Source organism: Passer domesticus, chromosome 3 (genome assembly GCF_036417665.1).
Source record: "Passer domesticus isolate bPasDom1 chromosome 3, bPasDom1.hap1, whole genome shotgun sequence".
NCBI lineage: Eukaryota > Metazoa > Chordata > Aves > Passeriformes > Passeridae > Passer > Passer domesticus.
Genome location: NC_087476.1, coordinates 123,370,618 through 123,382,958, shown reverse-complemented (window position 1 = coordinate 123,382,958; position 12,341 = coordinate 123,370,618). Strand labels below are relative to the sequence as shown.

The window sequence follows — 12,341 nt, the reverse complement described above, 5'->3', positions numbered from 1 at the left end:
GATTCATCTACACATTGTTTTGCAGTTTTCCTCGAAAAACAGATTTTCTTTCAATTCATAACTGCAAATGGAGATTCTCAACCCTCCAGTACCTGGGGTTGGAACAAATCCAGCATCCACAGTACCAGCAATAAACCCCAAAGTCATGGACATTCGGGAGTCAGGGCACAGAAGTCTGGACTGTGACAGTGACAGAGCTGCTGCTTCCCCTGAGGAAAAGCTGTGGGAGCACAAGGGATAATTTGGGGTCTAGGATAACACTGCTCTTCCTTATCCTCCAATGGGAAAGGACTCATTTCACAGAGCTGCCTTCTTTGCTTGCTAGTCCCAAAATGCCTACAGAGATCAGGCCATAGTATTTATTACATTTTTCAAACATGGCAGCAGAATAAGTGAAACATTCAGAATGAGGACTAATTCTCATTATGTTTTATCCTAAAATGGATATTTACATCACCAGGTATTTTTATATTACAACAATAAAATAATGTGGTGTGTTCAGAAACATGCAAGCAAGAACTATTCAAACTTTCTTGCTACTCCACATCACAAAAAGCTGACATAACTGCATTCCAATGAAGTCTCATAGCACTGCAGTGATGTTCTTTTGCTTTCTTCACAAAGTATATTGAGTATTTTTTCCAGTTTCCTCAATCTTGATTATTGGAACTCACTGGTATTTATGCAGTAAAAATTCTAATTTCATTATGACCCACATGTTTCATCTTTCAATGCTACACACATTCTCTGTGTTCCTCCAGTCAAGTATTCCCCAAGGCACTCCCAAAGTGCAGGACTAAGCTGTAACTCAGAACAAGTGGTGTACCCCTGATTTAGTAAGGCAAGAATGGGGTGTCAGTCCTCAAACTGCTGCTGCCCTTTGGCCACCAGAACCACACCACAAAACATTCCTGGCTGTGGAATAAGAAAGGAGAACTCCTTCTGTAAAATTTAATGAGAGTAATATTTGTGTTTTACAGGGCACGGGGTGTGAAAAACAGCTCAGTTTTAGCCCTGATGACATTTTCATATAGGTGAAAATAAAAATAGAGAGAGACTTGACGTCCTGGCATAAAAGGGGTGCAGCGTTACATTGCAAGGGTAATCTGTGCGAGGCTGGAGTGAGAGCACAACATCTGATTCTAGTTCTAGACACCTAACAACACCAAGAGAAATTCAGACGTGTTTTCCCTTTACGGCGAATAGAAAATACAGTGACTGGAGAATGATGAGGATATAATATTTGGGGGTTGAAAAAATGGAAGTTATCCCAAAAATATGAAGACAAAAACATCTTTCTGCATAGTTCTAGAAAATACCAGTCTAGAGTCACTGATTCCAGTGTGTTCTATCAGTTGTTACACATGAGAAAATTTCAGTTACAGTCCCTATTTTAAATAAGAAAAACAAGGGAATAGAATTGACCAGAAAAATGACAGGATAATGCAGAGGTACTATGGTAGCACTTAAATTTCTACAAGAAAGCCCAAAAACTAAATTAAACACAAAGCAGTAGAAAACATTACTTTTACAAACAGAAAAAAATTTTCTAGATATGTCAAAATTAATTTCTTCTCAATTTTTATAATTGACAATGTTACAGAATTAAACAAGAACACTGCCTCGATAGATTCTTGTCAATATATCTCTCAAAACTACCACATTCTCAGTAAAAAAAGTGATTTTACTGAATTTTCCCTTTCTTCCAGAAACTCTGGTATGTATCTTTATGGTCAGCTCTACATTTATGTTTAAAAATTACCATTCTGCTACATGAATGATCTCAAACCCTTCACCAAAGTCTTAAAGGGAAGCAGGTTTTATTCTAATGAATCACCAGATTTTTCACTTGACATTTTACAGAACTTAAAAAAAAATAAAAAACAACACAGAAAAACCCTGCACGGATCAAAAAGACTGTAAGGCAGAAGGATCCCAAGTTTTAAATATGAGTTCAAAAGTGAAGCTCTTGACCACAGAGCCCTTGCCCAGGTCAGCTGAGCTCATGCCATGTTCCAGCCCCTCTCTCCTTCCCCAGCATCCCAGGAAAGGGCAGCTGACACTCGACTCTCACCAGCAGCTATTTTTATCTGCTTCCCTGATCCCAAGGAATGTTTTTACCATGGAGGATCACTGCATTTTCACAGCTATGGCATTTTGGTAGATTAGTCTGAATCTCCTCCCCAGCCTTGGGAGGACACAGCTCCATCCCAGCAGCTGGCCTCCCACTGGTCAGGATGGTTCCTTTGAGGTTGTTCTGATTTTATAGAACCATTCGATCTTTGCCAGAGGGATTTACTTCTTCAGTGACAGTGAAAGGTTTATTTACCCTCTATAGAAAAATTAATTATTGAATGAAATCAAGCACAGTCATCATGGAATGAAGAGACAATTCCTAATACAATCCAAACCCGCGTTTCAAGTTTATTTTCTGGCACACATGGAACATCCAGACTTATACCTGGATGACTTCAAGGCTTGACCTCTTTCCCACCACCAAAAGAGCACCAGCTCACATGGGGGCCTCGGGGGCCACATCAGCACGCTCAAAAGGAGATCTTTCCCAGCCTAGTTGATTTTGTGATTCTGTGAACGTCAACGGCAATTATTTGATGGTATCATTTGAGCCTCTAACTGCAGCCCTTCCACAGGGGTAGCAAAAGCAGGCCCATAAAACACAGGTGAAGCCTCAGCCCACTGGGCTAAGGCTCAAGAGAGCAGATGGGAACTTTTCCATGGATTTCCAAGTGTTTCAGACCTGTCCTGGGCAGTGCTGCCTGGCAGATACCCATGGCAGATATACTGAGCCTGTTCATAGAGAACCAGCACACCCCAGAGCAGGGGCATTTTGCAATCACGTCTCTGACTTGAATCATGAACCTTTACTACCCCAGCATTTTTTTCACCAGCTTGGAAGAATGTAGTGCATGAGATGATAACCTTCCCTGGATTTGGCAATGTCTGCACTTTCTCAAACACAGTTAAAAATTTACATGGCATTAGCAGCAGCAGAGCAAACCCACAAATCAGTTTTGCCTTTATACAGTACTTGGAATTAATGCATTTTTAAAAAATGTATTATTTTTTTTTTCCATTTTCAAGAAGTAAATTCTCTGCTACATCAGCATTTTTAAAAGACTCTTACATTCTATTTTGGTTTTTAGCATGGCTATGGCCCTTCCCAAAATGCATGAAGTGACATTGTCTGAAAAGAATATCTCTAATTCCATCATTCATGCTCCCCTTTTTATTTTTTATTAATGGGGATGGTTACAGGCCTGATGAGCTACTCCACCACACTACTCTGTCCCAGTTTTACTTGAACTTTTGAGTGCATACACTGATTTTTATAGGCTAAGGAACATTTATTATTTATGGGAACAGTTGTGTGTCTGATGAATTACTTCCATACACTACTGTCCCAGTTATTTAAATTTTAAGTGCATGTAACTGTGACTACAGAGATTAAAGAAATAAAAATAAAAACAAACAAACAAGCAAAAAGCTTTACATTCATATCAGAAAGAAGTTTAGCATGGTTTTTAGTTACTTAAGGATTTCATTCCACTCCTGAGGTACACTGCCAGTTCAAAGATAGGGATGCTCAGATTAGGAAAGAGCTATTGCAGAATAAGTATTAGTTTTGCTTTGACGCATTTTCTCCATCTCAAGCACTGGTACACATTATTCTTCTCTTGCTGGAAGTCTGTACACAAATTCCAGCTCTGGACTTGTGTCCAGGAAAGCTCACGAGAGAATTTCACAATATTTAAAGTTTGGCTTTGCCAGCTCAGATGAGCTTGGACCCTAATTTTTCTCCTATTCCATTGAAATATTCAGATTCAACAGCCAAGATTAGAACTCTCAGATTACAATAAAACCAGAAGGCAAAAAATACTGAAACAACAAATCAAAACCCAGAAACACATCTAAAAGCTCAGAGCCTTGGCTCCTCCCTGCACCCACCTTGCTCCCCAGCCCTTTTCCTCCCAAGGTGGTCCAGCACAGGAATGTTCCCCAGCTGGGCAGGGGAAGAGGATCAACCCCACAAGAGCTGGCACAGAGGTCAGGGCTGTGCAGAGAGCGAGCAGAGCTGCGCCACAGCCTGGAGCCATGAGTAACTCCAGCCAAAACTCCAACCACAACTGCATCACCTCAGTGCTGACAGGGAGCCCTGGAACTGTACAGCGACCAGAACTAATCTCAGAACATCCAGGGGGAGAACAGGGCCCCTGTGAGAAAGATGAGGGACAGGTGCAAAAGAGAAAGGTATGGGATGAGCTATTGTATGAAGACATTGCTGCAAACCTCACCATGCTTCTATGGGGTTTTCATAAGAAAAAAAAAGTGGCAAATTTCAGTAGTAAAAGACAGTTGGGAGCTTTTAATAAACAAAAATGAACTTCTGATGAAATAAGAAAAAGAAAAATCAAAGTACCCAACGCTTTCATAGACAATCAAGAGAAAAAATTCCAGTCTAGTTCTTGCATTTATAAACCTGTCACAACAGGAAACAAACATAAGAAAGGAGAAATAGATCCCATGCTTAGAAAACAGAGGCTTCAAACATAAAAAGAGCTGATATTGCATACTAATCCCAAGGTACAGGATACACCTTCTGTGGCCTTGAGCAATGGAAATTAGTTACCTAACTTCAGGGAAAGGGCTGTTGAAAACCAAGCCTCCAATTGTGAAATGTGAAAATGAACAGGAGTGAATCAGATACTTTGATTTTGGTCCTTTTCAGCTTTCTGACAGGAAGACACCAGGACTGTAATATTGCCAGTCAGCAGCAGAAATAAAGAGCGCTGGAGCAAATTCAGGTCCCACTGCCCCATCACTGACAGAAGGTAATTCCTAAAACAACAGTTATTTTTCATGGAACTGTCCTAACAACTCTCAGACTTACTGTTTGTCCTAACTACATTTTATTATGTCTTTGTGGCTTTGTGTCATTTTTACAGCTGTATTTCAAAGCACCTTGAAATGTGCAATGTGATCTATACATCAATTAGTAGCAGTAGTTGTGGTAATAGCATCATTATTTTGATGTGGCTTCTGATTAATCTGCAAATAAAACCCCTAATCTTTGAATGTTTGATGTTTGGTAACTACATACTTTCAGAGGGGCTGAGTATTTGTGAGCACATTCATGACTCAATTTCCTGGGATCACAATACACTGAATTTGTTTGAAAAATATGAAACACTAGCCTTACAGGAGAAGAAAACAGTTCTAGTGAGAGGGAGACCCTTGAAGGTGTCCACAAAGAAGCAGCAAGCAGTTATTCAAAACACTATTTGTATTTTGTTTGCACTGCCATAATTTTCTCCCATGTTTTGAATGAATTCCAGATTTTCTGAAGTGCTAAAATATTTCTCCTCTGCTATGCGCTTGCTGTTCTCTGAGTGCTGGGCAGATTACAGGGTGATTGATGATGAATGGAAACTGTTTTGCTTCTCTTGGAGTACTCTGCCTCCCAGGATTCTCTTTTGCCTCCCTCATGAGCAATTGATGTGGTCTCTAAACATCTATTTTACATACTTATCAAACATTAATCACTAGGAGGTAGTGAATAACTCTGTACTTCCATGCAGCACTATAGGTGAATTCCAGTAGAGCTGGGAGGACACCTGAGGCCCAGACCCTCTCTGCACAGACCCTGCACATGCCACTGAAGCCAGCAGAGCACAGGCTGTGCCTTCCAGCCTCGGTGACAGCCCCAGCCGGGTTACCCCAACCTGCAGAGCAGCCTTCCCTGCCAGCAGAGCCTTCCCTCACAAAGCCCTGGGCTGCCTCGCAGACAAAGCTGGCGATTCACCCCAGGCCCTGCTGATGTCACACGGGCCTGTGATGCCACCAGCCCCTGTGTCAATGCGCCTTTGTGCTCTCCAGCTTCTGATAAATACATCATCTCTAGACCTGAACGGCAATTAACCCTCCCCTTTCTCAACCCTAGTGATCAGAAAACGGGCCGAGGAAGCCAGGCCTGTTCAGCCTGGGGAAGAGAAGGCTGTGTGCCTTCACACCTCACAGCACCTTCCAGGACCTCACAGGGTCCTGCCACGGAGCAGGAGCTGAACCCTCATCAGGGTCTGTAGTGATGGGACAAGGGGGGTGGGCTCAAACTCATACAGAGTACACGAAGATTAGATATTAGGAAGAAATTCTTCCCTGTGAGGGTGGCAGCCCTGGCCCAGGGTGCCCAGAGCAGCTGTGGCTGCCCCTGGATCCTTGGAAGTGTCCAAGGCCAGGCTGGATGCAGCTCTGAGCAAACTGGCCTGGTGGGAGGTGTTCCTGTCCATGGCAGTGGGGCTCAAATGAGATGGTCCTCAGGTTACCTTTCAAACCACTCTATTCTGTAGGTTGAAAATCATGCAGAAAGGGATTTCTGACAGTTCCTTAAATGTCAATGTATCCAGGCCCTCCCAGTTAAACTGCTGTTCTGTGTCTGTGTCCCACACCTGCACAGGGATGACTCCTGGAGCCCAGGACAGGATCAGCTTTCCTTCCACCACACTGTCACTGACCCCTAAGGCTACAAACACTGCCCCAGATCAGATCCAGCCCCACATGCAGGAGCTGAGCTCGTGCTGAGGTCCCTGGATCCCAGCAGGACCCCCTGAAACCTCCCCAGGACCTGGCCAAACCTCTGGGCACAGACAGGGGAGCAGCCCCAGGCAGAGCACTTTGTTTTGGCTGTCCAGTGCTTTTTTAACAAGTCACACGAACACTGCTTTCTTCCTAAATGTTTTCCAGTGCCCCTGGCTGCTTCCCAGGCCCTGGTGACGATGTCTCCCGAGTGAGCTGCAGGTCCTGAAGTGTGCCACAAGTATCTCATTGCAGAATTTTAAATGCCTACTAAGTGAATGCAGTTGCCTTATTTGTGAAAGGTGGTGCCAGAAGCATTATTACATTTCAGATTCTTTTCCCCAGATAATGGTGGAAAATTCTGTTTTAAATCCATCCAACACAGCAGTTAGACAGAGGAATGTCCGGGTTTTTGCTTTGTGCTCCTTTTCAATTCCAACTGCTACGTTCCTCTGCTTTCACCTTCCCCTTTTTAAACCATGTATCAAAAATCACATGATTATGGGTCTTGTGCATAAAACCCTAGAGGTTTTAGACATACTGATAATGTTTATCAGAAGAACTAAATACAGACACAATTAGCACATATTATGGATGCTTAAAATACCTGTCTAGCAGGTATTTTGGCCTATTACTTATACAATAGAACCAAAAAGTGACAGAAGTAATTCCCCAGTTGCAAAGCTTCTGGTGATTGATTACTACATCATAAAAACATGAAAATTGAATGGGTAGAATCCCCAAAAAATCCCATCTTGGGGAGGTTGAAATCAAAACAACACAGAGAAGTCCTTTTCTCCAAGAAAGAGGGGTAAGAGTCCTGTGGACAGTTGTGAGCAGCATTATTCCAATGGCAGTGCACGTTGGCTGTCAGTTTGAGAGGGGCTCCAGCCTGACTGCCCCAGCTCAGGAGCAGCACGTGCTTTCCATTCCTCACAGAAATGCCCTGCTCTCCCAGATCCTCACCTACTCTCTGGCTCTGTGAGCCCGGTTCATCCAGCCATGTCTTCCCCAATACAATCTGGTTTCTAAGTGCCTGCTCTATGAAAGGCAGGAGGGGCAATCACAGCATTTTACATGGCAAGCTCACTCAGCATGCTATTAATAATACTGAGAACTCTTAGCACAGGTCCAAAATAATTTAGGCTCTCTTCCATTTGAAGCCACAACACAATAAGAGGAGGCTCCAGGAGAGGTGTGGATCACCCACAAGAGGTCTGAAGAGCAACATGCATTTTTACTGGAAGTCTGCTAACTAGCCAAAACCTTTGGAACACCATGACACCAATCTGGCAAAGTGATCTCTCTCTCTGCTTTATTGAAAACATCTTAGACAGCATAATAAAAAATTGCACTTAATTTCCATAATTTTAAGCTTGTCTTTCTGCTGGCCTGAAGTCTGTCAGAACAGTGAAGATTAGGAAATGCAATGGAGCTTGACAGATTTTGTTTGACCAAAACACAAGAGAGTGAGAAAGAAGAAAACTGAGGAGGAAAAAAAAAGCAAAAAAAAAAATCTATCAAAAAGTTTGGGATGGGATTTTCTCCTCCAGTGATGTATTTATAGCCCCTAAACAAGGATCTAATCCAAAGTCAACTGAAATCAATAGGGAGACTTATTGACTTCAGTGAGTATTGGATCAGACCCTAAAAGCAGAGCTTCCAAGCTACAGAAAGTATTTTGGGACATGTTGTACTAGGAATTATCACCAAGAATGCAAAATAACAACCCAGTCATATTGAGGGTGGCTTTTTGGTGACCAGAGCAGATAAAACAAAAAGCTCTTCAAGGAGATACAGCTCAGGGATTGCAGAGCAAAGCTCAGCGCCTGTTGTAAGGTCCAGGCAGTGAAAGTTCTCATTTTGGTGGGGTTTTTTTTCTCTTGGGCTTTCAGCAGGGCCAAGGTCAGACAGGTCTCCAGATGTTTCAGATGTTTAATGTCATGTGAAGTGTCTCAAAAAGCTTCTCAAGGTCACTGCCTGTACTAAGCATGGTGCTCCTTTCCTGTTAATGACAATCTTTTATTGAACTCATCAGCAAGAGCTAACAAGACCTTTATAAAATCTGCCAGAAACCTATTAACCTGGCAAGCACTCAGTTTTGAAATGTGTTATCTGTTTGGCAGTTGAAATATCCACTACCCAAAAGTTTAGGATGCTTCAGAAGAACACTCAAATACACTCAAAAACACTTCAAAGTACACTCAAATAAAACCAGGGAGAAATCCAAGTGGAGCAAGTGAGCTGGGGATTAGCTCCCCATACCAGCTGAGGAGCTGGTCTGCTCCATCCAACCACTGAAAGCTGGCAAGGATGAACAGGCCAGGAGAGCTGAAACAAAGCCTGCCTGAGGGAGCTTGGCCCCAAGGAGCTCTCCTGCCATGGAGGGTGACTGCTGTGAAGAGATCCACAGCCAAAGCTCCTCTCAGTTTCAGTGATGAGGGTACAGGCAGAGGAGTGGGGAAAGGGTAGAGAAAAAACAGATTTGCCTTGCTGGCAGCCTTGCAAGCCAGTTTGTGGTTGTCTCCTGCACCAAGGATCTCTGGTTTATCTGAGCATCAGGACATGGTTCTAACCTAGGTTAATATCAGCCTGATAACAGCTGAGGTGAGAGCCTCTAGCAGCTCTGACGCTAAAACTTACTAGAACCACTTCAGAGATACAGAAACCATAGACTTTTTAAGATGTTTTCACACTTGTCTTATACTTTCTAAACACAGAATGTGGTTACAGGGATACCTGCTCCAGGTACTCCTGATTGGAGGACACTTTATTTTCACCTCTCCTACAGGGACAGGCTGAGGGACTTGGAGATGTTCAGCCTGGAGAAGGAAAGGCTCTGGGGTGAGAGACATTAAGAGAGACAAGGTACTTTTTACAAGGGCATGGAGTGATGGGACAGGGCTGCAGACTGACAACAGTGGCGTTTAGATCAGATATTAGGAGGAAATCCTTGACTGTGAGGATGGTGAGACCGGATGAGTCTGCCCAGAGAAGCTGCAGATGTCCCAGCCCTGGAAACGAGGGTTGGGTGGAGCAAGGCTGGGCAGAGCTCTCAGCAACCTGATCTAGCTGAAGGTGCCCTCCTGATCAAAAACCAAGATGAAATTGCATGGTAAGCACATAGGGCCCTGAAACTCAATTCCTTTAGGGGTCTCTTCTTCCTTCAGCTGTATCCCAATTAAATCCTCCTGGAATTCAAGAGACATTTCTTCTGACTACAGCAAACTCTGGCATCTTTCAGGTTCCTTAAGAGCCTTCTCAAACAGAAGGCTCTGCACTGTCCCTGCTCATCTGATATCACTGGTAGGTCTTGGTTTGGCAATCAGGAGGTTCTGACAGCCCAACCAGTGCTACAAATCCTGGAAAATGCAGTATTGTGTCAGTAATTACCAGAATATATTGCCAGAATATAGCTGGAAGCAGAGGAGATTGGAAAGTGTACAGCCTTTGTGGCCAGATCACGAGGCATGAAAGCTTTCTGTATGGATTCTCTCAACAAGGCTCATGCCAAAGGGAGCCTTTGGACCTTCAAATACTTTTGGAGGGTGGGGGGGAAGATAAATGGAATGTCATCCAAGGTAATGCAGAAATATCAGGGAGGACCAAGGCTCTTTCAGTTGAATGTTGTAATAGGAAAGACAACTTCTGACTGATACTAACAGCTAAAGAAAGGCTGAGAAACAAACACTTTTTAAAAAGCAGGTGAGAATTACCAAAAGTAATCTTGACAGAGCAATTATCAACAATTTCTCAGTGGGTGGGTACAATATTTTACCCAGTTTTTTACCAAATGCAATTGGGATAGACAAGACAGTCTTTCTTAGAGCAGCAGGTAACAACCAAAGCATTAATTGCTGACAGCCAATATCAACATTAGGAAGCAAATCACTGTGATTACTGATACCAGCACTAGGAATCAGGGTATGGCAGGCAACTACTGGGATCTAAAACTGTCTTTAGCATGCAAATTAGTCTCAGTCTCATAGCAAGAAACTGAAGATCAGCCAGACACTCTGCATTTCAGGTAACAAGGACTTCAAGGCTTCAAATTCAGATTAATGTACTTGCAGTGTAGGTAAGCAGTCAAATCCGCAATTATTTTCCAGCCCCTGGGAAAACATGTTAAACAGAGCTTTCAATGGAAGGTGAACATCTCTCATGACAAAGAAGTACCTAATATGGTGATCAGCATTTCCATTACACTTTCACCTTATATTTCCTCCTGTCCCCAAATGTCAGAGTGCTCCATGCTGAAGAGAAGGGTGAAGATCCCTCCCTGGTCACATCTGCAGAGGCCGAGCTGCCCTGCAGAACACAAGCGTTCCCTTGCGCTCCTTCCAGACATCCCCCGGCCCCTGCCACAGAGGAGAGGCTGGGAAAACAAACCCACTCTGGATGGCTGATAAAGAACACAAATGCACTCACGTCTAAACACCAAGTGGCAATCATGCCTGAAGAGTTGAAGCAGCACGCCACGCAAATATCGCCGAGCTCGTGGGAAAGGAGGGAGACAAAAGGCAGCCAGATGCCTTGGACAACCTGAGGAACAACTGTCCCAAAACACCAAGACAGACAGCACAAAAATCTTACAGCAGCAAGAAGCAAAGAGGTCACCTCTAGATTTCCAGAGGATCAGCCTCCACTCCATCCAAAATTCTGAATTAACAGTCTCAAAAGCCAGTTAAGAATGATATGAGGTACAGCTTCTGCACTTCTGTAACATCTTAGAAAAAACTCATATTCCACAGAGAGTTTTCCCATAGAATAATCAGTTAAAAACCATCACTTTTTCAGAAAAATGAAGTGGGTTTGAAGAAATCACAGGCAATATTAGAAATGTAAACATATCAGACATTCCTCTAAGGACCATCAAACTGCCAAATAAATAAGGAGCAAAATTAATTTAAAAGAGCTGATACTGTTGAAGATGGAAATTTCCTCTAAGAAGGGAACTTGAGGAGGTCAAAAAAGACCACTGTAAAAACTCAGACGTTATGAGTTCAAGCTAAACAGATTTTTCTAGGAATGGAGCAGTACAAGATTTAAACTTCCAGCTAGCACAGATCCTGCAAACCTTTGCTTTCTAATATATTAAAGCTCTCTCAAAAAAAAAACCAAAGTATAAATATGGATGCACTTTGAATTATCTTTGTTTAGATACTCCATGTGAGTTTCTCATGTGAGCCTTCTGAGGAAAATAACCAATGAGCCTGTCATTCTTTTCACACACACTCACAAAATAAAAAGAAAAGTCTTAATGAAGAACCGCTCCTCAAAATGAAAAAAAAACCAAAAAAAACCCCAAAACTGTGGCACAACTAAGGATCACTATAAAATAGTAAGGGGAAATCCTCTTTATTTCACTGATTTTGTACTACATCTCATGGTCTAAGCCACATATAAATTAATTAAAAATAGGATTTAGTGGGAAGAGAGGCAGGAAAGAATAACTACAGGAGATGGACACAAAGATAAATTCAGTAGAAAACAAAACATGGATAGGGAGGTGATTACATATGTATAGGCACACCCTCAGCCTACCTTTGTAGAGACCTTTTCAACCCTAGCTCAGCATACAGGAAAAGCACACTTTTGTTTTGGAGTTGAATCCCTTTTAGGGTCAAGGAAAAGAAAATTAAGCCAACCATAGGATGGAATTATAGAAAAAAAAGTCTGAGATCTCAAACTGGTCTTTACTGTTCTGATAAAGAATTCAAGTCATGCAGCAGAAAGCCTCAAGCTCCACA

The 12,341-nt window shown here is 42.6% G+C and overlaps 1 protein-coding gene and 1 long non-coding RNA gene across 29 annotated transcripts in view; one reads left to right on the top strand and one right to left on the bottom strand.

Moving 5' to 3' along the window:
* Window positions 1–12,341, bottom strand: part of SLX4IP (SLX4 interacting protein) — a 423,033-nt gene that overhangs the window by 177,596 nt on the left and 233,096 nt on the right. The gene's annotated exons all lie outside the window — the stretch shown is intronic.
* LOC135297801 (uncharacterized) lies at window positions 5,858–7,959 on the top strand. The gene is made up of 2 exons (XR_010359757.1): window positions 5,858–6,093; window positions 7,755–7,959. It is a non-coding gene; the product is annotated as an uncharacterized LOC135297801 (long non-coding RNA).